Source organism: Zonotrichia leucophrys, chromosome 11, assembly GCF_028769735.1.
Source record: "Zonotrichia leucophrys gambelii isolate GWCS_2022_RI chromosome 11, RI_Zleu_2.0, whole genome shotgun sequence".
NCBI classification, from domain to species: Eukaryota; Metazoa; Chordata; class Aves; order Passeriformes; family Passerellidae; genus Zonotrichia; species Zonotrichia leucophrys.
In genome coordinates, this window is record NC_088181.1 from 8300223 (window position 1) to 8324270 (window position 24048).

Sequence of the window (24048 nt, forward strand, 5' to 3'; positions counted from 1 at the left end):
GATCTCAGTATTCAAGCTGTCAAGAGGAGGCGAGTGTTGCCAAATAGTATATTGAGGCTTTGGATGGTGACAGCAATGGGTACTTTTTCACTGGCACAGAAAGAAAGAAGAAAATGAAATGAACAATCTGGGACCATTTCAAGTCAATTGCTCTTTGATTAAAATATTTCCAAGTGCTGGATTTCCAGTAGATCCAGTGAATCCAGCAGGGACAGTTAACAAAAATCACTCTGGCAACTCCAGGTGAAGCACCTGAATTTATTATTTCTACTAGCAATTCTAAGAAACAATTTGCTAAATACAATCCTACTGAAAACATGGACACTTCTGAGCCTGCTCCTGAGGTGGTGTACCCTGGCACAACCCTCCTGGCCTTGCTCTCTCTGGAATCAGAAAATGAAGCAAAACTACCTGTAACTTTTTAAATCTAAATTATTGTTTGTGCTGATACAAGCATCAGAGCTTGCTGGCTGGCTTTAAATAGGCCAAAGGGTGAAGAGTCATGGCCAACTATTGTATTCCTGAAGACTGGGACACACCAGTGTAGCATGGGCAGTGTTTCAGTCTATTCACTGCTCCTTTGTATGTGTGACACCACCATGTGGAATACAATATGGAAGCTTCCATAGGCCTCCCATGATTTGTTTTTCAGAAAGCATCAGGTTTTTTGGCTAAAGCCATGCAGATAAGCAGCTTCACTGCATACTTTGGCCTGTGCAATGCTGCGCCCTTCAAAGCAGCAAGGCAGATGCCCAAAGATCAGCTACCAAGCACATCGAGCCAAGAGCATTTGTGAAATTGGCTTCCTCCTTGGAGAGATGGCAAAACTGCTATGGGGCCAAAACAGACTGAGGGCAGAGAGGAAAATAACCCAAAGAAAGGTTATTTTCACCAGTCAGTATCACTTCAAAGCTGCATGAGAGGCAAGGAGTGCATCATTGTACACAGACCAAAAGGTCCACTGGAAAGGACAGTCTGATGAGTCTCATCCCATAGCTCTCTACGTTGTTCAATTTAAGGATTTAGTGATACAAAATTTCCCTAGCCTAAGACAGCTGCACTTGTCAAACTAAAACATACATTTCTCAACTTCCTTACCATCATGTTTAGAGTGGGAAATCCTGTAACATTTTTAATTCCCTGTTGACTGAACAGAAGAAGCAGGGAAAAACCAGAAGGCTTTAGAGTTTGATAAGACCCAAGAGCCTGTTGTTGCATCAGAGACTTTCAAAGCAACAGCCGTGTTGAAGCTGAAAAGGGAAAAGAACATAGCAATAACTAGAACACAAAACTGTGCTAATACAGCCAAACACTAGGTTTGGGGAAGATCTGCTGCTCTGCTACCTGGCCTTCACAGGGGTCAAATCACATCCCCCTGTGCACTGTGACCGTGCTACACACTTGTAGCCAGTACTCATGATCAGCTGGTTTGAGAGTCAAGCTAGGAGAGCTCTTCCCCACCCTGCAAGCCAATAGCATTTGAGTGGCAGTAAATCATTAAAATATACAAAGCCTGGCTTCATCTCTGCTTCCTTGCGTGACTAGTAGCAATTTTAAAGATTACTTCAGGGTTTTTAAAGTGGCTTCCTGCTCCAGCAAAATCAAATTTTGCAGAGCTGCAATACTGTCTTCCTTTCGTGATGGAGAAGCGGCAACCTGGGCCTCACCCCAGCAGCAGCAGGAGTGGATGCAGGCCAGGCTGGAGCCCATGCACAGTGCAGAACAAGAGGGGCACCTCCACTTGCCCACAAGGCTCTCCTGGGGCTGTGTGCACCATGGAAGATGCACAGATCAGCCTTTCCCAGAGACCAGCACTGGGGCAGGAACGGGCCTCCCCTACCGCGCCATCGGCACACGTTGATGCAGTGACCAGGTTTGAACACAGTCTTTAATCCGTGTTACAGAGTGAGCCTTAAGCAAATATTTACAAAGAGCTCTCTGCTGCTGGTTAGTGCCTGCAATGCAAAGATCTAGCACTCTGTATTATTTTACTGGTTTAGACTGTTTGATCTGTGAAATTCATGCAGTTTTCACAGTAATCTTAAGATAGTATCCAGGAACATTGGATTTTGCTGTGTTGGATAAATATCATTACTCCTTCTAGCCATGACAGGAGAAACTCAAACTGCTGAAAGAAGAATTCCTTGGGAAAATCACGGATCAGCTCTAACATAAGCAGGGGCAGATGGTGCATGCTCTTTGACTCTTGCTGGGCCTGTTTGAATCTGGCAAGTGAAGACTGGAAATGTGTTGCTCAGACATACAGGCTTGAAGGGAAGGAATACAAACACCTCCCAGCACTCACTTCAGCCAGGACACCATCCATTAAGCATGGAAGGCTTATACCAAACCATCAGTTAATACCAAACCATCCCCAGCACTGAGAGGCACCACCACATCCCACACCCAACCACAGTCCTCCAAAACACATCTGCAGCATGTGGCCAGCAAGGAGAGCTCAGGTATCTGCAGGGAACAGAACAAAATTTACCATGAAACGTACAGGAAGCACAGCTTTATCGTATTGGAAATATCTAGAAAAATACCACTGCTCAGATTTCCTGCAGGAATATTGTGCCAGGCACTCAGCAGCGCCAAAATCGAACTGTGCTATGTGGCACTGCTTGTTCCGTGTATAAATGGAGATCATCACTGCTGGCAAGAAACAGGACTCCGCTTAATTTTAGTTTCTTCTAATTCGACACAGGATGCTCAGTGAGTTCATGCACTGAGATTTCAGTATTTCATTTAAAAGTGTACTTACACGTGGCTTAACTCTTGACATAACATGAAAACTCATTGCAGTGTTCCTGCGTACTTTAGGTTTTTTTAAAATATGTCAGACATTTCCAATATTTAATAAATCCAAGTGCAATTAAAATGAGTGAAGTAGGACATGAGTTTTAGAAAACATCACAATGTATCAACCATTGCAATAGATATAATTTATGTACTGCTTACACAACATACCTAATTATTAAAATATTAGTAATTATCTATACTATTTGTTCTGTCTTTCCCCTCCATCACAGTGAAACCAACAGAAATTCAATTACACAAGTTAGTTTCTCATTTTCAGGCTCTAAAAATTGTTGCCCTGTCACGTAGGGCTGCACAGCACATGCAAATGCTGTAGGTTTTTTTCAAAGTCACAAAGATTTTAATGGCATAAGACTAAGATAATACATTTCTTAATCCAAAATTTTGCAGCAAAGTTGATTAGAATGAAGTTCTCTTTCACATAAAATCACCAGCCTCCACTGCACAGATCATTTTTGACAGCAATTGTTAATGCAACACAAAAGTAGTACAAACAACAGTGCTACTTTCTCTAGTCACTCTTTCTCCCCAAGCATATACTCATTTTCTTTCTCCCTGTGATATAACTGGGAGTGATCAACAACAATCCTAGGTCCTATCAAGGTATAAAGCACTAAGGAGAACTGTGCAATAACAACACAAAGTCTAAAATAGTCCTAACCTGCTAAGAGGTCTTGCAAAGAACAGGATGAGTAACAATGAAAAAAAAATCTAGAACTAGAAAGATATTACCATCTTTACATTCCTGAATATTTTTATCAGGAATATAAACATCTTTGTGTTTTATTAATTGAATAAACATAAAAATTTAAAATTAGAAAGAAGGTAGAGAGACTCTTGCCAGCCAACTGTGGCAGCAGACTCTACATTAATCTAGAAGGAGCTTGTTCAGCTGGTACATTACATCTGAAAACACCTCAGATGGCATTTCTGTTTGTCTTAAACAGGACAAAGAAACCAAAATGTCACAAAGGCAATTAAACACAGTGCTACCTCACTTGGAATTACAACTTCTTGAGTGAGGGAATCTCTCCACACAGAGCAGGCCAGCAGGAGCAGCAGCAGCAATCACGGAAAGCCCAACTCCTGTGGCACCGGCACAGAGCGAACAGACCACACAGTCTGAAACCTGAGCTCATTCATCAAGTTTCCAAATATATGGCTACCTGTTTTTCTTGACATTTTTGAAGGGGATCAAGAGGGATGACCTTAGTGTGGGGCTTCGCCCAGTGCTATGGTGAGTGGCTACAGCCTCTCCCCAGCCCTATGCAAGTCCTCGCATTATGATCCTGAATAAAAAAATACAAGCCTACAAAAACCACAAACGCGTCAAGAGATCCACAATCAAAACTCAAGGCTTTGCCTCTTTTTTGGAATTTAAGTAAATTAAATTATGAGATAATTCCAGTGGGCTTGAGATCCACAATGCAACCCCATAGCAGAAATTTTTATACAATGCAAACAAAGATAAGTTCTGATCATCCACTACACTAAGCCGCTATACCCGCCTCTCCGGTATCATGTTTTTTAAGGGAATACTGCGAAAAAACCTACAGATTTAAATGATTTAATACCTTCCCTGTACAGTCTTATCTGAGGCTGTAATGTAATACCTCTTGCTGGAAAAATGCTCTCATCAGGCAGAACGCCCTCAAATCAAGCCATCAAAACCAATTTCACTGATGACGCCATTTTCTTATTTCTTTCGCTGCCATTTTAGCATCGTGGTTACTCCACATTTCCTCGAGAAGTAGCTGTGCATTCTCCCTGCTCTAAGAGGAAACCATGCTCGAATAACACGGTGACAAATGAAACCTGTATGCTGAATTTCTGCCCGTGTCACGTCCCTGCATGGCAGGGGCGAAGCACAGTTGCCACTGCAGACCACACCTCAATTCTGTGCCGGGAGCTGGCGAGGAGTCTCCTAAGAAGGTGCAAGCTGAGAAAGCAGCCACTGGAAATCCAGGGGCAAAACTGATACAAGTGAGGAAAGAGGAGTGTCCAGCTCTGTGTCTCTCTGACCCCACGGAAAACACTGGCTAGGTAAGGCAGTAGTTTGAAAAGAGAAGCAAAAGGCATAAAGGAGGCACACAGACAAGCTTGCAGTGTCTGCTGTTGGACTAACTGTGTATTAGCATTAACATACAGACAACCACAAAAACCCACTTAACCTGGCAGCAGAAAATTCATTTCTCAGTATCACATCCAAAAGCCAAACAGTCACCCCAATCAATCAATAAAGTATTCCTTATCCCAAAATGACATTTCTGATGGATCATCAGCAAGAGGGGCACATTATTAAACAATCCTGCTACTTATTAACACCCAGCCGCCTCTAATTCATTTCTAAAAATTTTATTGCAGTCCTTCAGTCCCCCCCATCCCTTGCCCCTTGCTAAGTGCTTCATCCTTCTGCTTGTCTGACTGGGAACGTATAACCTTGCTGTTTGTGAGAAACAGGGATGCTCTCAGGATTTTTTGAAAACCAAAACATGACTGATATTTCCCCATGTCTTCCTTCACAATTTTAAATGAGTTGAAACAGTTAAATGCCTTCAAGTTAGTCTGAAACGGTAGGTAAAAAAACAGTAATGAAAAAATCAGTTGTCTTTACCTCCTCTGGATTCAAGTAGTGAGCCTGGCAGCATTGAATCTGACACTGTCCCCGTTCTCAGGCTGACTCAAGTGAAAAGATTTCGGCTGCTGTGCCCCCATCCCACAGCTGAAAGCCTGCATACCAACTCCCTGAACGCTCCTGAGGAGCACGAGTTATCTTTCTGCTCCATGAAAAGAAAAGCCAAGCAGCATCTTTCAGCCTCCATCTGCATTTCAGACAGGAAGCGAGGCAGGCAGCGAGCGCTCATTGCCTCAAAGGGACAACGCCTGCTTCAGACATCAAAACCCTGTCAGCGCTGGAAATGCGACAGCCAACTTACACCGGGATGCACATCCCGAACCAGCACAGGTGGCTCACCCCAGAGCTGGACCTCCAGAAAAGAGCTCCTATAACCTTCCTACTGCAGTTTGAAGTCTCTCAGAAAAACCCATACAGGGGAAGAAATCTTTCCCAAGTTAAATTTACTTTATTTTGCTGATAGTGGCTAACATGACAAAGAGACAAGATTACATTCACTGTAGTGTAAAGAATGTAGGCTTTTTTTTTTTTAAATACACACTGGGATGTCAAGAAAATGTGCAAATTTGAAGTTCAGACCTCTTAAATAACATGAGATGATTTAGCAAAATCATCCACCTGAGTTAAAAAAAAATAAGCCCAAGTTAGCTACCCCATTCTTCCTCAGTATTTGTAAATAAATCATAGCTACTTTGTTCACCTAATAGCTATTTTCAACATAACACCTTATCCCCTAGGATAAATATAAATATTTTACTGACAGTGAAAGCAAGCAATTTGGAGTTCATACATGTCACGATATCTTTAAATCCTCAATTTAAACACGCCATGGTCTTTAGAAATGGTTTTTCTTTACGACATTACCGATACATTTCACAAAGTTAATTATTTAAATTACATATGAATTATTAAAGATCATTAAACTAAGAAACAGAAGTCTAGAATATGCCTGTTATAATTATACAACTTATATTTTAAAATGTTAGACATTAAAGGGCTCAGAGAGAAAAGCATACACTCAAATTCTCTGCTGCAAAAAATATGTTACAATAAACACTTTATCCTTTTTCAGCTTTTTTCTCCTATTGTGTAATAAAGCTAAGGTTTAAACTTTCCAGACTTGGGGCATGAGGCCGGTGTGCTGAGGCTACACCACAGACAATAGGTTTCCATTTTTCTCCTCTGGCTGTACTCCACCCTGGCTAAGGAACTGTCTAGCAGTGCATGCCTTTATTTGCGCCTTGCATTAACAAGGCACACAAGCTTTCGGACTTTAATGTAAATTAAATGTCAAGTGCAGATGCTGCCAACAGATATCACGGAAAACCCTGCTATAAGTGACCTACAGCTAATTATTCTTTACAGTGGCTCAGTCATTTTTTCATACATTAATTTATGGAGCTTAGTTGGAGTCTGTCTCCCACCCACTTCAAACAAAGGAAAATAATTTGCCACACTGTACTAACTGCAAGGATAACTGAGCCGTCTCCCATACGGGGTCAGTGGGGATGGGATGGTTTCCTGCATGTTTTTACACAGGCAAACCACACATTTAATTGTCCTTTACTTGATTTTTTGCTGAGCTGCTTTGTGGAAAAAGCCCTCTTTGCACATATAATCTGGTTGGAGAGAGGCAACTTTTTGGCCATGCTACGCCACTGTTCCACGTCTTCCCTCTGAGCATTTCTCAGTTGATAAAAGGAAGAGTGCAGAACATGGCACACAGGCAGCTTAATATTTGGGGAGGGAGCCCCAAAGGAGACAAGTCACTCTACTGCAGGAGCCCAGGTGCCATCCCAGCACACTATGTTTTATTAAACTGCTTCCTCCCATATACAAAAATAGAACTGAATGAAAAAGAGGAAAAAAAATCAACCCACCCTGTACTTTTGTCCCCATACCAAAGCCAAGCAGAGCTACCGGTTTCATGCTGCCTTTAAGTCCCCAGATCTGAAAGTATTAAATGAGCTGCCACCCACCCAGCTAGTCATGACCAACACATTTATATAAAATGTTAATTCCCTGACTGCTTCCCTTTACTATGACTCTACTGGATTAACCCTTTTCATAATGTATCCTATTCACTTGAACGAGAGGTGGGACCTAGGCTACAAACTCCAGTTGACTAAGCAAATATGCTTCACCACCTCATTTAAGAAATTAACAAAAAAGAAGCAAATCTCCACATATCTTCATTTGCTTGGAAAGAAAAGAAATATTTTCTCTCTTATTTTTGTCTTACACTTGAAATCCTTACTTCAAAATAAGATTCAAGAAAGTTTAACGTGTCTTCTAAATAAATCATAAGTGCACATGGAAGAACAGGGGAACAGAATGGACCAACATCTCTGCACCACAATGAAAAGCAGGAGAAAAAAAAATCATAATCATGTAGCATCTTTATTTTCTGTTTAAAATACTTCCATAGACTTTTCACAGCCTAGGGAAGAGAAATCAGGAATAAAGGCATTCAGAAAGTTACGCTACTGTATTTCTGCTTAAATGAAAAGCAAAGTCAGCAATGTCAAGAGGGTCTTTAAAAAGGCAACACAAATGAAACCCAAAGCAGACGCTGGACTGCCCCACCCAACAGCTGCTCTAGCGAAGAACGTTGGAAGGTAAAGGCACAGACCTTCCCATTTCTTTTCTGTGAGCAAAGGACCTTTTCTCCAAAACTACCCACCTGTTCTCTTTCATTACTCTCTTACAAATTAAAACAACCTGCAGCAACAGTACAAAAAAAAAAAACACGCCATAAAAGACACCTGAAGGAAAACTCTCTCTTATCAAAGCAAGCTTTTTACCCTCATTTTATATATTTTAAAAGACAGACATTCCTACCTGTAGATCTCAGTACTGAGGAGTTACAAACCTGTTAATGCTGGCTGTTAACTGCCACACTTCAGCTGCCTGATATTTAGGCTTACACAGCTGTATCTATCTCTATTAATGTTCAAGTATTCTCATCTTAAAAAAAATATATATAAATCAAACCTGCAAGTCCTGAAATGGCTGAGACAGTCAAGAGTCCAGCAAGACAATAAGAAAGCAGCTGCTTTCCACGGCTGAACACCACTGCCTGTAAAGAATCTATATATTTTTTTCCAGTGGTGCTTTATTCAAATTCTAGGAAAAGCATCAGTCTGAAACCAGTAACTGATGGGAGTAACAGTTTATAGGTTACAGAAGGATATTTTATTGTTAACGGACTGTACCATGTAGGAATTAGGAGGGGGTGAGGCGGCAGGCAGGCAAGAGCAGAGAGATGCTACTATTTTTTTTCCCCGAGCCGCTGCAATTACCCTGATGTGAATTTTTGATGACTTCCGACATATTGCATGGTTAATAATCGTTTCAGCTGTCATGTTTGGTTAATGTGGAAAATGCATTTGCTGCATTGTGATGCAGCACTCCAGCCACAGATTGTAACACCAGTTGTGAAGCTATTCCCTTAACTGAGCTGCATGAATTTGCACATACCATGAGGCTGAAATAAATGGTAGTTTGATTTTTATACAGCAACTGAAAGCTTCTGCCATTTTAGACCTGCAGAGCTGTTGGTACAACTTGTACAGGCAGATAATTTTACTGCATATTAATTGCTGTCGATGCTCTTTAAAGGGGAGCTTTGATTCTCCATTGTTTTGCTCTGTTTGGTTATTTAGCAGTTAAAAGACTGAGATACTATTTATGTTAAACATCGCACATTTTTGTAGCTTTACACAGGTTATTTAATTGTAAGCATATATACATCAATGAAACTGTCAGCACTACAGAAATGCAGCCTTGTTATTCATAAAGGCTCAACCTACTTCTTCCTCCATATGATATTTAAGAGTGTGTGTATATATAACCTTGTCTTACAAATGATTGCACATGAGGTGTGAAAATATGCTGCTTACAATCAAATAAAGAGAATTTTATTTGCAAAGTACCACTTCTTCACCTACACTTTAGACATCAAACGGAAAAGTATAAGGTTATATAAATACTCGTGTGTGCCTTTCACTGTCACCAAGAGAAAAACAATGCTGCAAGCAATCATGCAATTACAAGAGGAGATGTAAAACAGCAGAGATGAAACCATGCTAAGAGCCAGTCACCCGATGATTAAAGTCAGGCCAGTGTATTCCAGCAGTCAGGTGATGGTGCCATCATTACAGTGCAGAAAGCCACGGAAAAATCGAGAAACAGACCACCCCCAGCTTCAAGAAAAATATCAGAAGCACCAAAGGAATAAAGAATGCACTTGCTAATATGCCAAACGTACAACCATGAAAAAGCATTTCACAGAATGTGTGTGTAACACTATCGGGAAGTTACTGTCACAGGTCCCAAGTGCACATTTAACCCACGGTGCCAACCCAGCTCCAGTCTGCAAACTGCTGGTGACACTCCTAAATTCAAAGTTCATTCTTTTTAAATTCCAGAACAACAGCCCTGCTGCCACATCACTTCATTTCACAGTTCAGTAATTCTGCTCACAAATGCACATCTTCAATTTGCAAACACACACACGCAAAAAAAATCCAGACTTGGGATGTCTACGTTTAACAAAGAACAAAAAGCTATCAGGACAATGTTTTACTGTGCATGAACACTGACATACCTACAGAATCACCACCAATTCATTCTTTCCACTTCTGTTTAAATTAAAACACTGCTATGTCTATGAAATATCAGAAAATATGGTGCAGGACATTTTATATAGAAAAAAACAGGAGTCTCTGAATCAACATTGTACTCTCTGGTTTGGGAGCAATTCCCACTAACAGGGTTATGTCTGCAGAAGGTGCTCTGTGGCTCAGGCTCACCTACCCCAAAGGCATCGATGCACCTTGCACAATTCAGAGTTTTGCAGGTGGCAGAGTGATCTCTTACAGTGTGTTTTGGCTTTGAAATCAACAAACTTTATCTTAAAGGTGATTTTCCTCCAGTGACTGCAAGGAGCAATCCCTCCCTGCCTGTGATCAAATCAGCACTGAATATCTCTCACCAGGCATTTCAGGAGTGGAGAAGACAGGTCTGAATCCAACATTCTTGGAGGAAAACTGCAGTCAGTTGTATTGCAGGGAAAATTATTGATCACAACCAGCTACACCCCATAGTGCAGGCAAAGTCCCTTTTGGGAGAGGAAGGTTAATACATTTGCAGGGATAATTTAACTCTGGCATTCCTCCTGCATTTCTGAGCATCCATGTCTGGCACCACCGCTGCTGCTGGGCTTGCTTCAGTAACTTGCCACTCACCTCACACACACTGCTCTGGTTTTGATGGCCTCTCCCCCTACTTGCCTCTGGTCTGCACAACCCACCAGAGGGGCACAGACACAAGCACCAAGGACACACAGAGCTTTTGCTTCCTAGCCAAACTCTGAAACAGGTAAAGGTACATGGAGGGACAGTCGACTCTTCAGGACAGACAGCAGCCCCCAAGGGATTTCAGCAGCACAGTCATCCATCTGGAGCTGCTAGCCACAACTTTAAAGATGCTGCTTTTCTCAAGAGACATTATCTGTTATTTTCTGGCGATACAATGCTACTGCAGAAGCTCCTTGCAACTGCAGCTCTGTGCTTTACAATCAGCACAATTATATATCTGTACTTTGTTTTACATATTGCATTAGCAAGGAAAGCCTTCCCGGTGTAGCTCAGCACAGCAGTCTGCCATTACCTATGGATTTCTTAAAGCAACAGCTTTGAAGGATGTTAACAGAAACTGCCCACCCCAAATGGCTGTTAGTGTAAACAACTGTGAGTGCTAACCCAGCTAAGATGTCGGAGCTGCTATCTGTTCCACTGGCAATCAATTTAGTGGAGCGTTCAGTCAGCTCACGCATCAATCACTTCTGCACTCTGATGTGACTGTGGGAGGAGAAGAAGGAAAACTACTGTTCAGGGCTGCTGGGCCCCAGCTAAGGAAAACTGCAAAAGTCTTCCTTCAGAGTGGAAAGCATCATCTCTCTAAGAAAATGACAATGCAGAGAGAACACAGAAGCCCCTGGAGTAAGAATATCCCTCTCTGGGTCACAGTCATTCCCCTCACTATTTCTGGGTGTTTGCAATGACCTCCTGCCTTGCTAGGTAAAGCTTCATCTCTGGAGTGAAGGAGATTCCTTCATCACAGCTACAAAAAAATCAAAAGATGCAATCACCCTTACCTTAAAAAAAAACCACCAACAAACCATAAAACATGGCAGCCTGCAATCAATTATATAATCTCCTTTTCTTTCAGTCTTGCACTGGACAGGGATAAGGTGGAGAAGAGGACCAGCATCCCTGGATCTGCTCCTGTATTAGTGATGTTTTGAAGCTCCACAGTTTTAATGTCTGCCATTGCTGGTGAGCATTAGCCAGCAAAATTGAGTTGTAACAGTGATAGCTCCTTCCCAAAATTTCTTCTCTGCTTAATCCAGCAGTGTAGCAGCAGCAGCAAATACTGCACTGTCATACTGGCTCTGGAGAAAGCCTTAAAGCATTATCTGGTCCTCTCTGCAAGGCCAGCAGGGTGATTATCCAGCATTAATGACAGGCGAGGTCTCTTCCTCTGTGTTCAGCTCTGCACACTCATCCTGCCCCTTCAGAGGATGCAGAAAGAACAGCCAGAGAGTTCAGGAGTCCAATCCAAGCACGTTGTGGTGAAGAGAAGAGGAAGAAAACCCAGGCTAGCATTTCAACATCAATATGGTTATAGTCACACACAAGCACAGCAGAGCAAAAAGTCAGGTTGAGTGTATCATGATGCTACTGGCCTGTCTAGCAAGGAATTTGGGCTTTGTTGCAATGGGCTAACTTACAGGGACTAAGACAAATGAGCCATCCAGAGTCAAAACAAAAACTAGAACAGGGAAGTGACCAGCTCCAGTAACATCCAGTATCATCATGACAGGAGCCTTCAGGGGAAAAACCACCGATGCACTCACTGGGAGTTGCTGGCTTGTTACAGAGCTGAAAGGACACCTGAGTTTCAACACAGCTTTAGAACTAAATTTCTACCAAACAAGAGGCAGGATGTAAAGGCAGAGAGCAGGAAACACCCCTGAGAGAACCGACTGAGGACCAGTGCTTTGTGTGACCAGGCAGATGCAGGGGGAAGTCAAACAAATGCTGTAAAATTGGAAGAGTGCTGGTCCCGAGCAGGGGAGAGGTGGGGGGAGCCCAGCCAAGCAGAGAGGATTAGCACCAACACCGGCAGTGCTGTTACTGCCATCCACACCCCAATTAGCGGTATCATTTGTCCCGATGAATGGGGAACTTGCACTCAATTCGGCAATTTGACAGGGTGTCACTGAACTACCTCACGTCCATATTTATCCAAGAGGCAAGTGCAGGAACCAGTTTTAATTAGAGGCTGTTCGACAAAGAACCGAGGGTATTACCCATGCTCTCACCATCAAGCGATAATTGAGATGTAATCGTTTAAACAAAGAGCAACAAGTGTCCATTTACCCAAAGCCATTGTTAAATATCCACTAGGAGATTATTTTCAAAATTATAATGTGCCATGAATATGCAAACCACTTTCCATCTTTAGCATTGAAAAGAATAATCACCTTTTAAAAAAAACTCACACCACCACAACTGAAAGCCAAACAGCTATTTTGCAGCAGAATTTGAGGAGTGTTTTAAACATGCCAATGCTAATTTAACAGGAGGGGGGAGAGAAGTGATGGCTCTGCTTTGGGGCCATTAAACTCTGTCTGGAAAGCCCTCTTTTGTACAGCATTAGCCTGCTGTAAGTCTGTAATTATGAGGAGAATGTGTTAATTTTTAATTCAGATTGCTAACCCCTTTTTTATGTACAAACCCTGCATGTCAATCCCTCTTGCAGATGACTGTAAGCACCGACATGACCAAATTCAGCCCTCGGTGGTAAAAGCACACTCGCCCTGGGAGGTTTGGCACCGTGCTTTGGAAAGCAGCTCAACCTCGTAGTGAAATAGCTCTTTTATAAAACTGTCACCTCAGCATCGTGGCAAGCAAATCCTCTCGACCCACAGCCTATTAAACCAGAACCATATGGCCACTGATATTCACACCTTCATTTCAGCATTCTTCTGTCTGGCTACTGAAATTCTAACACAGCTTCACAGGAAGCTGAATTCCCACGTCCCTCACATTCCCAAGCACAGGGAAGCACACGATGAGGAAGTTAACCTAACACTGCCTAGAGGCCCACACCAAGTTAATAGCTGTCAAACACTAAGCCCATCTTTCATCTCTTCTGACTCCTACTGATGCCAGCAATCCACGGAGGAACCTGACTTAAGAGCATGCTTTGACACAGTCCAGCAATGAATTATTAACTCCAGCAGAAGCTGAAAGCATCAGCTAGGAGCAAACATGAGCTTTCTGTGATGATTAACCAGAATGCAATTATCAATGCTCCTGCTTCTCATAAAATGTCCCCAAATTCCCCATCACATAAAGCCCAAAAGGCACCACGCAGAAATGCACAGCCACAAGCATGAAAGCAGAAACAATTGTGTTTTTACCATTTTTTCTTCAGGGTTATGGAACCAGCTGTGAGTGGTCTGAGAGACAGCAATTATACATGGACTCACAACACTCACAGAAGAGTCAAATATGCAGAACCAAGTCCATATCTTTCATTTCCACAGCAATTCAATCCATCTTGGACTGGATAAAACACAGCCACAGAAACCTGCCTGCAGATTCAGAACCATCCTTGGCCATGTTACATCACATAGCACAAGCTGTTTGCAGCTCAAGGCCTGACTGGGCACAGAGAAGCAGCTGTGGCTCCCAGCCTGCTCACCAGCAGTAGACAGATGAAGACAGATGCAGTCACCCCTCATGATGATGAGTGCTACACAAAAGGGCAGCTCAGCCTCCTTCTGAAATGCACGGGCTCACCTTGCCAGCTGGCTGTAAGATATGGGGCTCCAGCAGCATTCCCACATTCAGGAAGAACAACTTGCTCAATTCTCTGCCAAAGGAATCCAGACAGCTCCCCATATTAAACCACAAGGTGCCAAGAGGTAATGAACACTAGTGATGGACCTAAAAATACCTGCTGAATCCTAGAATGCAAAGGATGTTTGCTTGGAATGGGGTGCCATGCCATTCTGAAATTAGCAGTGAAAAGCCAGGATGAAGACAATATTTTAGGTTTTTCTTAGATGAGAAGCCAAATTTGCACTTTTCCTTTAATTACAGCTACCAGTTCTGAAGAAAGTGGCACTAGAACTGCTGGCCAGCATGGGAAATAAACACCCACAAGCACACAGGTTAAAGTGAACAACAGCAGTTGTATGGCTGCTTTGTAAAACCATCCTTGCATTTCTCATAGTGCAAGTACAACTGAAATCAGTACTGGCATCTCAGCAGGCTTAATTACAAGTCAGGTCTACTCTATTCAGGTCTTTATAGTGTGCTCATTACATTAATATCCAAGGGCCTTCCAGTCCTGCACTAAGTGACATGACTAACATCTGTCAGTGTTGTTTGTTCTCCTCTCCATTTCCTGGAGCAGTGGAAACACAGTGTTCAAGCAGATCACAGAATACCCAGAGACTGGGAAGGGAGATTCCTTCAGCCCTGGCTCACACAGACCATGGCCATGTCTGCTTGGTTAATGGTTTTATATCATAGTCATCAGCAGAATGATTAAGCAGCTACACATTTTAAAACCACCAGGTCTCCTCCCAGCAGCATTTCCATGCAGGATTGACATGATTGGAAGACAAACAAAAATCTGTCCTTTGTGGACCAAATTAAGTCATTTGGAGTTTCATCATTTCGTTTCTCTGCCTGAATCTCCTTGCCTTGTCGTCTTACATTAGATAATGCTGAGGATACAATTTCCAGCAGAGGAAATAAAAGCATCCATCTGTTGAATTTGACTAAAAGGCACAACAAAGGTATGAACAGCCCTTACAAAACACAGATCTTAAAGAGGTTTCACCTGGCTATCAAAACTAGAAGACTGAAGTCAGTAATTATTACTTTTGTACTCACACGCCTTTCACCTTCCACAATGATTATCCATCTATAAATCTCTAGCCTTCTGATGCTGAAAAGTACCATTTCCTCCAAGTTATCACCCAGTAATTCTTTGCCAAGACATTGTGAGGACACTGAGATATCCAGAGAATGGGAAGAGCTAGAAGAAAAAGAAATGTGAGGGATGGAATCTTAGACTGAAGATGAAGGATTGGCAATGCTATATGCCATAAGGTCAGCTAGCTGGAGTTGGGCAGATGCTTCTAGTAAAAGCAAATGCCTAGAGAAAGGTCAAACTCAAGAATATAAACTTGGTAGAGACTGGGAAACAATGGGCTGCAGGGGATGAGAGTCACCACCACCTTCTCCTCATTTGTCCATGCAAACCTTCAAAACTGAAGGTAACAGAAGCCCACTGGAACTGAGTCACCAGCTGCTAGATCAGGAGAAAAGCAAGGACTCACTCCAGGCGAGTGAGGGGAATGCACAGAGCTTTCATTTAATGCAATGTGCATAGCCATACAAAATGGGGATTAGTCTTTCACAAAAAAAGAACAACCTTTTCAAGTGTATAGATAAAGAGACTCTCAGGAAGGGACAGAGGCTGACTCAGAAAACTATTAAAAGGACAAAGTGACTTTCAAATAGAGGTCACTAGTTCAAACATGAACTAGATCAGTAGTGGCCAAGACTAAAGCATCTAAAGACTGATTAGTGGTGTAAACAAAAATGTCTTGTTAATCTTCCTTGAGCTCCTGCTACACAGGAGCCCATACTGCAAGATCCATGCAGAAAGCAAAGCAGAATTTACTTTCTGTCCAGCCCAGAGGCACAGTCAGAGCTTAGGTGGGTACCCAGAAACAAAGCGCCTGCCCCTAGTCAGTGCAGAAGTGAGACAGGCACTGCTGCATCTGCTTAAAATGGCTGAGTTATTCATTCTGGTTATGATACCCTACCACAGTGTGCTTGCATGTTTGTTGGTGGATTCATATTATCAGATATTGCACTGAACAACACCCACATAGCATCCATAAACAAGCATTACGATCACATTGCAGGTTTCCGGTACTGTTTCGTCAGAGAATTTTCCTGTGAAAATACTTTGCTGATTCACTAATGTCATACAACTTCTATATTCATGAAAAACAGACCACCAAATGTCATTTATCCTCTCCCCAACACAGCTCAGAAGAGGCTCCAGCTATCCCTAGAGATCTTGCAGCACTGCAGACTCAGATGTATATTGCTTTACTGCAGAACATCCTTCCAGAGGACACTCAAAGAGGGCAGACAGGATTCCAAAACACACATTTCAGTAATGAAAAACACTAAACACACAGTGTTTACCATTCAGGGGGTACATCCAGTAATGCAGCTGCTTTAACTTTGGCCATCAAGCACAACTTGGGTGTCTCCCATCTGCCTTGACAGGGAATCACAACTCTGCCACCACCCCATGCTGTGAAACACAGACATCCAGTGCAGCATTATCCTGCTCACTCCTACTGGGCACTGTAACTGAGAGTGCAGGGGGGCTGTGTCAAACTGTATTTACAGGTGGGGTTGTGGGAAATCATTATTCTTCTACTATTAAGCAAACACTTCCTTATGGAACTGCAGTTTAAGTAGCACAACCATCATTACATACATCAGTGCATACTTTTATATAAAAATATCTGTTGTAATTCACTTATGATATAGCGTATTATTCATGTACTATTACTGAACTAGGATCCTGCAAATAACATTAATTCCTATTTAATTCCTGTGTCTATTTATTGGAAGCAATTACATGCTGGAGGCAAAGATATAGAAGACTTGATTTCCTTTTTAAAGAAAACTTTTATTAATGTTTATTCTAAACAAGATCCTCCAGCTGCTGAAGTTTAATACCACCCAAAATGCATTTGCCCAAGGGTCCTCCATTATCAGCAAGGGCCTTTCTTGCAAGATGAATCTTTCAAGAGATTTTCTTTGCTATCCAATTTGGGAGACTTAGGCACACAGCATTCAAGGAATGCAAGCAAATCCTGCCCCTTCCAGGCCTTCTGGGGCACCTATTAATTTAACCTCCTGTAGAGAGGGAATTTATCCTCTCTGCCTATTGCTAGTATCTAAAAAAGTAGAACAGAACAACTGAAATTGGCATTGCAATTATTTAAAGTCTATAGATAGTTGTTGCCATAGTGTTAATTAAATTGCTGTATGGTAATGTCCTTTCTTTTCTACCTTTTAAAGCTGAACTCTGAATAAGTCAGGTAAGCTGGGACCATGTCACATAAGAGTCCATGGAAAGTGAGTACAAATGATTAGACATTATATTGTACTCCACACAAAGATGAGCTGAAAATCTGAAATAGCTTGTTATGTTCTCTCTTTCCCACTTGGTATGAAAGAGAAGAGACTAATTTCCAAACTGCTTCATCATCTGCCACCCAAACTCAAAATTTTGAAAAAATCACCATGAAATTTCATAGACCAACCACAGTAATTGAATGGATATGAACTGCATAGGGAAGAAAAAAAAAGTCAAAGTTTTTTTCCCATCATCTTTGTATGTTTTGGAAAAATGGTGAACAATAGTGATGGCCACTTCTGCACAGAAGTACCAGATTTGGCAGACCATTGAAACAGGGGATGGAGAAAGATCACTGGAGAAACAAACAATAATCCCAAGACATGCCATGACAGATAAAAAGTCAGTTTTAACACAAATACCAGCACAAGCTTAATCTTGATAATTATACCACTCAGACTGGTATTTGCTCAGTGATGGAGCAATTTCAACAACTTCCCAGTGAGGGAAAAACTTTTTTTTTTTTTGCAAAAGTATCATAATTTCTTTTAAAGGGCTGGACTCTTAACAGGAAAAACCCTACCTTACAAAACTTTATTATTTAATGGAAACCTGAAATGATGGGAAAAGGACTTTATCAAATCCTGACTATAAGTGTAAGAGAGATCAAATAACACTCAATACAGTAGCCAGAGGGGAAACTCTTGGCTCCTCACCTTTTGTCAAGTATTTCCCCTCATACTTGGAAGTGCAGAAAGCTGTTTTGGTCTCCCTTAATTTCCAGTACTTCTAGCCACAGTGAATTATTTACTATTTGTGTAATTACTGGTTTTCAGTGGGCCACAACAGCAAAATTACCTGACAGAATCAGATAGCTGAAAAAGTCATTTTCCACCAAAAGTGTGGTCATGCCACCACCCAAGCCCACAGATATATATAAACCAAAACAAGCTTAATCTTTTTTGGTTTGTGAAGGTTTGTGTTTTATAAAAGGGAGAGATGGCTCCTGAAGGAACCCTGGCTACCTGTACCACAACAATTAAAAAGGAAAGGCTTGGGTAAAGGCTCACCACAGTGCCAAGTGATTCACAGCAATTTAAGGTTCTACCCTGTCTACCTTATCAATACATGAAAGTCACCCCAATTAGCAGGACAGCTGCTTTCTACAGGATTATTCATGTGCAACAGCAATAGCATCAGGCCTTCCACACCCATCTGTCCAAAAGCACATGTGGTCTTCTCTAGAAGCTGCACAACAGACCATGAAACCACACTGGGAAGCAGCCCAGGAACTGAGCACAGATTACTTCTGGTGCTGCAGGGAGGAGAGGGCATGGCCCTCCTCACATCTGGAGAAGCACTACACAGTGACCACAACAGGCATCTTTTTATGAGTAGTGCTACTAACATGCAACACACTTGTGAAGCTATACAAATAAACTTTCCCCTACAAAAAGCAATAACTAGTTTAAAAATTAATAAATTAGAGCATTCTTTAATGTCTGTGAGCAGCTCAGCAAATGCTGGGCATGCAAAAATGAAAGGTGAAAAATACCAAGAGGCACAAACCTCAGAACATGAGGATTTCTCTCAGCCTCCCTCTGTCTTCTTTTCAGTGTCTCCTGCTTCAGAGGTTCAATTCAGTATGTGAAGTTGAACAAAAAGAAAACAAGGAAACTCACAACTTGCCTATTTATCTTTTTTTTTTTAATCCAAACCACATTAGTACTTTTAGATAGACAAATTATATTATAAATGTAGAACTTCAATATTCTGGCACCAAGCCACATTTTAATGGACATTCAAACACTAACTAAGGAAATGGTTGTGCATTAAGCCTATCAATAAGTCAACAATCAATACTTCAGTACTGCAGTAAAAATACAATGCACCCTTTATAACTGCCACTGGCCTCATCCTTCTTTGTCAAGCTCAGCTCCTAATGCAAAAATAAGACTCCTGAAGCAAGAAATGAAGAACATACTATTTCACAGTAATTAAGCATTTATCTTAAAGTCTAGACCTAACTGGTCTTATGAACTGTACAGGTTTGTTTTTTTTTTTAAATGTTAAAATGTGTTCTGATAGGGCAGAAGAGTCAGGAATAAAAGGACAGAAGTTCAGACACAAAATTAATCAAGCAGGTCAACAGGTAAGAGCAGCAAAATAAAGTAACTACAAACAGCAAAGCCCCACACAACTGCAAATCAGGAGCTGGTTCCAACTTATCTCCAAAAAGCATCTCAGTCAAAAGAACACAAAAAAAATCCCATCAAGCATACTAACATTTGTGTTTTAATCCAATTCATAGATTTTAATTGCCTGCACAACACCAGTCCTGCATAATCCTCAACATTTCCATCCTAACAGTTTGATCAAATGAAGCCAAAGGCAGTCTCTGCAGAGCACGAGTTTTGGACACACTCTGGAAAGTGTGACCATCAGGCCATATTGCTCTGCAGCAGAACAAATGCTTTAAAATTTTAGTTAACTCTGGCTTCCCAGTCAGCACCATGGCCATAATGCTGAGCCACCACTATATTTCCTGAGAGTGGAAAAAACCCACAGTTTTTGGATGCTTGGAGCAGCTGTGTATGTCTGCAGAAAGGTTCAGGGTATGCTTTACAGGAAGAAATGGTGGCAGACATTGATCCAATCCTGTGAAATGTGAATGTAAAAACAGGAGGACAAAAACAACCCAATTGATCATTTTTATCTCCACAGCCTAGTAAGCTCAGTACTGAAATGGAACTTCATCATGGAATGGCTAAGCCAGCTTAATAGTTTGTGTAAACAAGCCAACTGAATTCTCCATTTTCTTCTCAGAGTCTGCAAATACACAGAGGGAAACAGAGAATGATTGTTCCAGAAATCCCTCCACACATCCCTTGTGTTTATTTGCTAAAACCATCTTGCATCCCTGGTGTTTCAGCTATAAACAAGCACAGAGCACGGCTGGGAATTTGGAAAGACTTTTTGCTGATATTTTGAAGTCAGGACCTCTGCATCTTGAGGTTGAGCTCTGCAGCAGCAGCCAAGGCTGCAAGGCTGGCAGGCCAGGGGCAGGAATCCCCAAGTTTTCACAGACCATGGAGCAGCTGCCAGGGCACAGTCCATGCTCAGGAGCAAGGTGTGTGCTCAGTAACAGCCTAGGCCACCTCTGCCTATGAGGGTTTGCTACTTCAGTCACTCTCTCTACATCAGGCACATCCCAAATAATCCATCCCAGGTGAGAGTCACCACACTAGTAAATACTGCTGCATAAAATGATTCTGTTGGGCAGCAGGCAGCAGCTGTATTGACCAAAGTTTTAGCCTACAACTCTAAACTGCCAGCTTAAAGGGTTTTTGCATGGCCACAACCCCAACTCACAGCAGCAACTAAAAGCAATCTTTGCACAATTTCAGCTCAGAGAAGTTGAAGATCTCCAGACCAGAGTGGTGACAGAAAAGGGTGTTTTCAGCAGAGCTGCCAGTGGACAGGTGTTTGTAGCACAGCTTCAGTTTCTTGTTTCGTGTGGGCAGAGGAGCTCTGCTGACAGTCTGTACCACAGGGGCAGCCAAGGAATGTGCTGTTTAGCACTGCCAAACTAGAAAACTCCTGATGGAAAGAAACAGCCTTGTTTTTCCACAAGGTCTGGTGGTATCTGAGGGAGTGCAAGTTGGAGGCCAGTTAAATGTTGTCCAATATTGATCAGGATTGTGAACAATAAAGAAGTCTGAGAAAATAGCAAAAAGGAAAACATCCACATAAGCTTCCACTACAGAATCTCACAATCTTGTGAGAGCCAGTGGCAAGTGCAACTTTTAATTCTCAGATGAAGAAACTGATGCATAGGAAGGCATTTCTTGGATTCAAAGTCAAGCATAAAAATCATTACAAAAATTGGATCAAAATCCAGCTTTCCCAATTTCCTGCAATGAAAAGCAGCTGCCACAGAAGGCCATTTTCTGAGCAAATATATGCATCAGGGGGTGCCAGTCAGGCAAGGATCCAAAAACTCAAGGGTCAGGTGCTATTCAATATTTGAATCAGTACAATAAAACACTGCATAAATATTTAAACTGGCACTCTTGCTCTAAAATACTCTTGGAACATATTTCAGCCACTTGCTTTCAAAGTTTATAACTGACATTCTCTTCTTTCTTCTGTCCTGTGCAACCTCTGAAAGAAAAACCCATTCCCTGTTCATCCACAACACATCTGACAGTGGTTTGCTGGTTTGATCTGCATGTGCTGCTTTCAGTCAGCAAGTACAAACAGATAAATCTCAAGTGCTGAAATCCTGTATCATTGGCTCTTTATGAGCTCTTTTTCTAAATCCACCCTCAGTTTCCCTGAAAAACACAAAACCTGAAACTCCAGAACACTCTCCATTGTTACATCTCATTTATAACCTCTGCTTTCAAAAGCTAATTGCTTGGGTTGCTTTTCAGTTGTTTCCACAGTGTGCTATAAAACAATGTAAGGTGCAATTTGTCATTAGACACAAACATGGAGGACACACATTTGCTTAGATCTCAGTACAGATCAAGAAGTCAAAGGCCAAGGACAAAGGCATTCTGATATCCCACATGCAATTTAACCTCCCAATTGTTTTAGCCAGTCATTAAGATACGTTATGATCTTTTAGGGTAACATTTCCCTACTGTCAGTCACTGTCTGTGCTGCCCAACCCAGCCCCTCCTTTTAAACTGTGTGACCTTCAATGAGCTGCAGTTGCTGTAACTGGAGGCAGAAGGCCAGCACATGTGAGCTGCCAATAACCCACCTGGCTGCACCCTCTAACAGCTCAATACACTGAACTGCAGCCCTGCTGGAGATTCCCATCCTGACACCTCCACAGTTACACTCAATATTGATTTGCATGAACCTGCCACTATCTCAGCCTTCATTTCCCTGTGCTTCTATGTGCTAGGCCTGTCAATGTACCTAAGCTTTGAAATGGCCAAAGTTTCTCTTGAAAGTAAAGTTTAAAAGTCTTTTAAAAGAAGATGTTTCAGTGACATATCCTAAGAATCAGGATAAGTTTTTTTTTTTGTAATAAACACATTAACTACTGGCCACAGAACTTTGACATTGCATGTGACACCTGCAGAGTTTTGCCTCTATGGCTGGTAGCAACAGTTTGTTCAGCAGATGATTCTAGTAGCACCTAGGCAGGTTGTTCAGAGATTAATAGCAAAAACAAACAAACAAACACCCAGACCCAAACCATACCCAAAAAACAAGGGACAAAAGACAGCTCTTTCAGTTTTGTTGGGCTATCAGAAATAACAATTAACTAAAGCTTTGGTAGTAATGGAAAAGGAAGCTCTGATGATCCCACAGGTAAGATTACTCTGATGGAATGTACCACAGAATATAAAAACACTCTGAATTCTTACAAACACTTCAAAAGGTAGTGCTATACTTAAATTATTTACACTCACAAGAGTCCAGAGGAATTAGCTGTGAGACTGTCAGTCTGAATAAGCAAGATTTGGCTGTGAAACTGTGCCTATCAATAAACTAACTCACTGCACTGATTTCACAAACAGTATTAGAAGGGTCAGTACTTCAGCCCTTCAGATGTGGCACTTGGCAGGGCCAGCAGCCTCACAAAAGCAGCATTGCTGTGTGACCATGTGGAGGTCTCTCTGTCTGAGGAAGAGGTTGACACCTGTGGTGCTGATATGGTGTCACTCCTGATTTGTTCTGGAAGCTGCAAGTTCATTTTTTATAAAGATAATTAGTCAATACTACACAGAAAGACAAATGATTCAGTGCTATAACTGTAGCAAAGAGTTGTTTCAAGATGTAAAAAACTTGAGTAAAAGAAATCAATAAGCTCAGGAGTTGTTAAAACTCTGAGGTCCTGCCTACCCACTCTCTGTGCACAAATTCACATATTTAACAGAACTCCTTAGCTTCTCAATGAAGTGCATTGACTACCCATCCAGCTTACAAAAACAAATTGCAACACTAAAAAATTAACTGTGAATTAACAAAAAGACCTTTTCTTTAGTTGCATGTGTTTTCCATAAACACAGAGGTAGAGGATACTGGTCATGATAGTTTTCAATTTATCACTCTGGAACTTCAGTTAGGAAAAAGATGAGATCAGCAAGCCATTGCCTTTGACACTAGAAAGAGCCTCACTGATGGGAAGGCACAGCCTGCAGCAGCAGGGACAACCAGATTGTACCTCCTGCACCAGGTGCAGGGCAACAGCAAGTCCAGCAAAAGCCACTTACATTGTAACTGTGGCCATCCTTCTCCTCCTTCAGCATCTGACCTTCCAGTTTCAAAGTTTCCATGTTCTGTCTGGATGACCATAAGCATCCGGCACA

The 24048-nt window shown here is 41.8% G+C and overlaps 1 protein-coding gene across 9 annotated transcripts in view; it reads right to left on the bottom strand.

Moving 5' to 3' along the window:
* Nucleotides 1-24048, bottom strand: part of NUP93 (nucleoporin 93) — a 78508-nt gene that overhangs the window by 33919 nt on the left and 20541 nt on the right. Inside the window, exon 1 of one of the 9 annotated variants that reach the window (XM_064723317.1) lies at nucleotides 8450-8599. The exons of the other annotated variants lie outside the window; for them this stretch is intronic. The gene's annotated coding sequence lies outside the window, so the exon portion shown is untranslated. Of the gene's footprint in view, nucleotides 1-8449; nucleotides 8600-24048 lie in introns of those variants that run through there. 9 annotated transcript variants of the gene reach the window in all.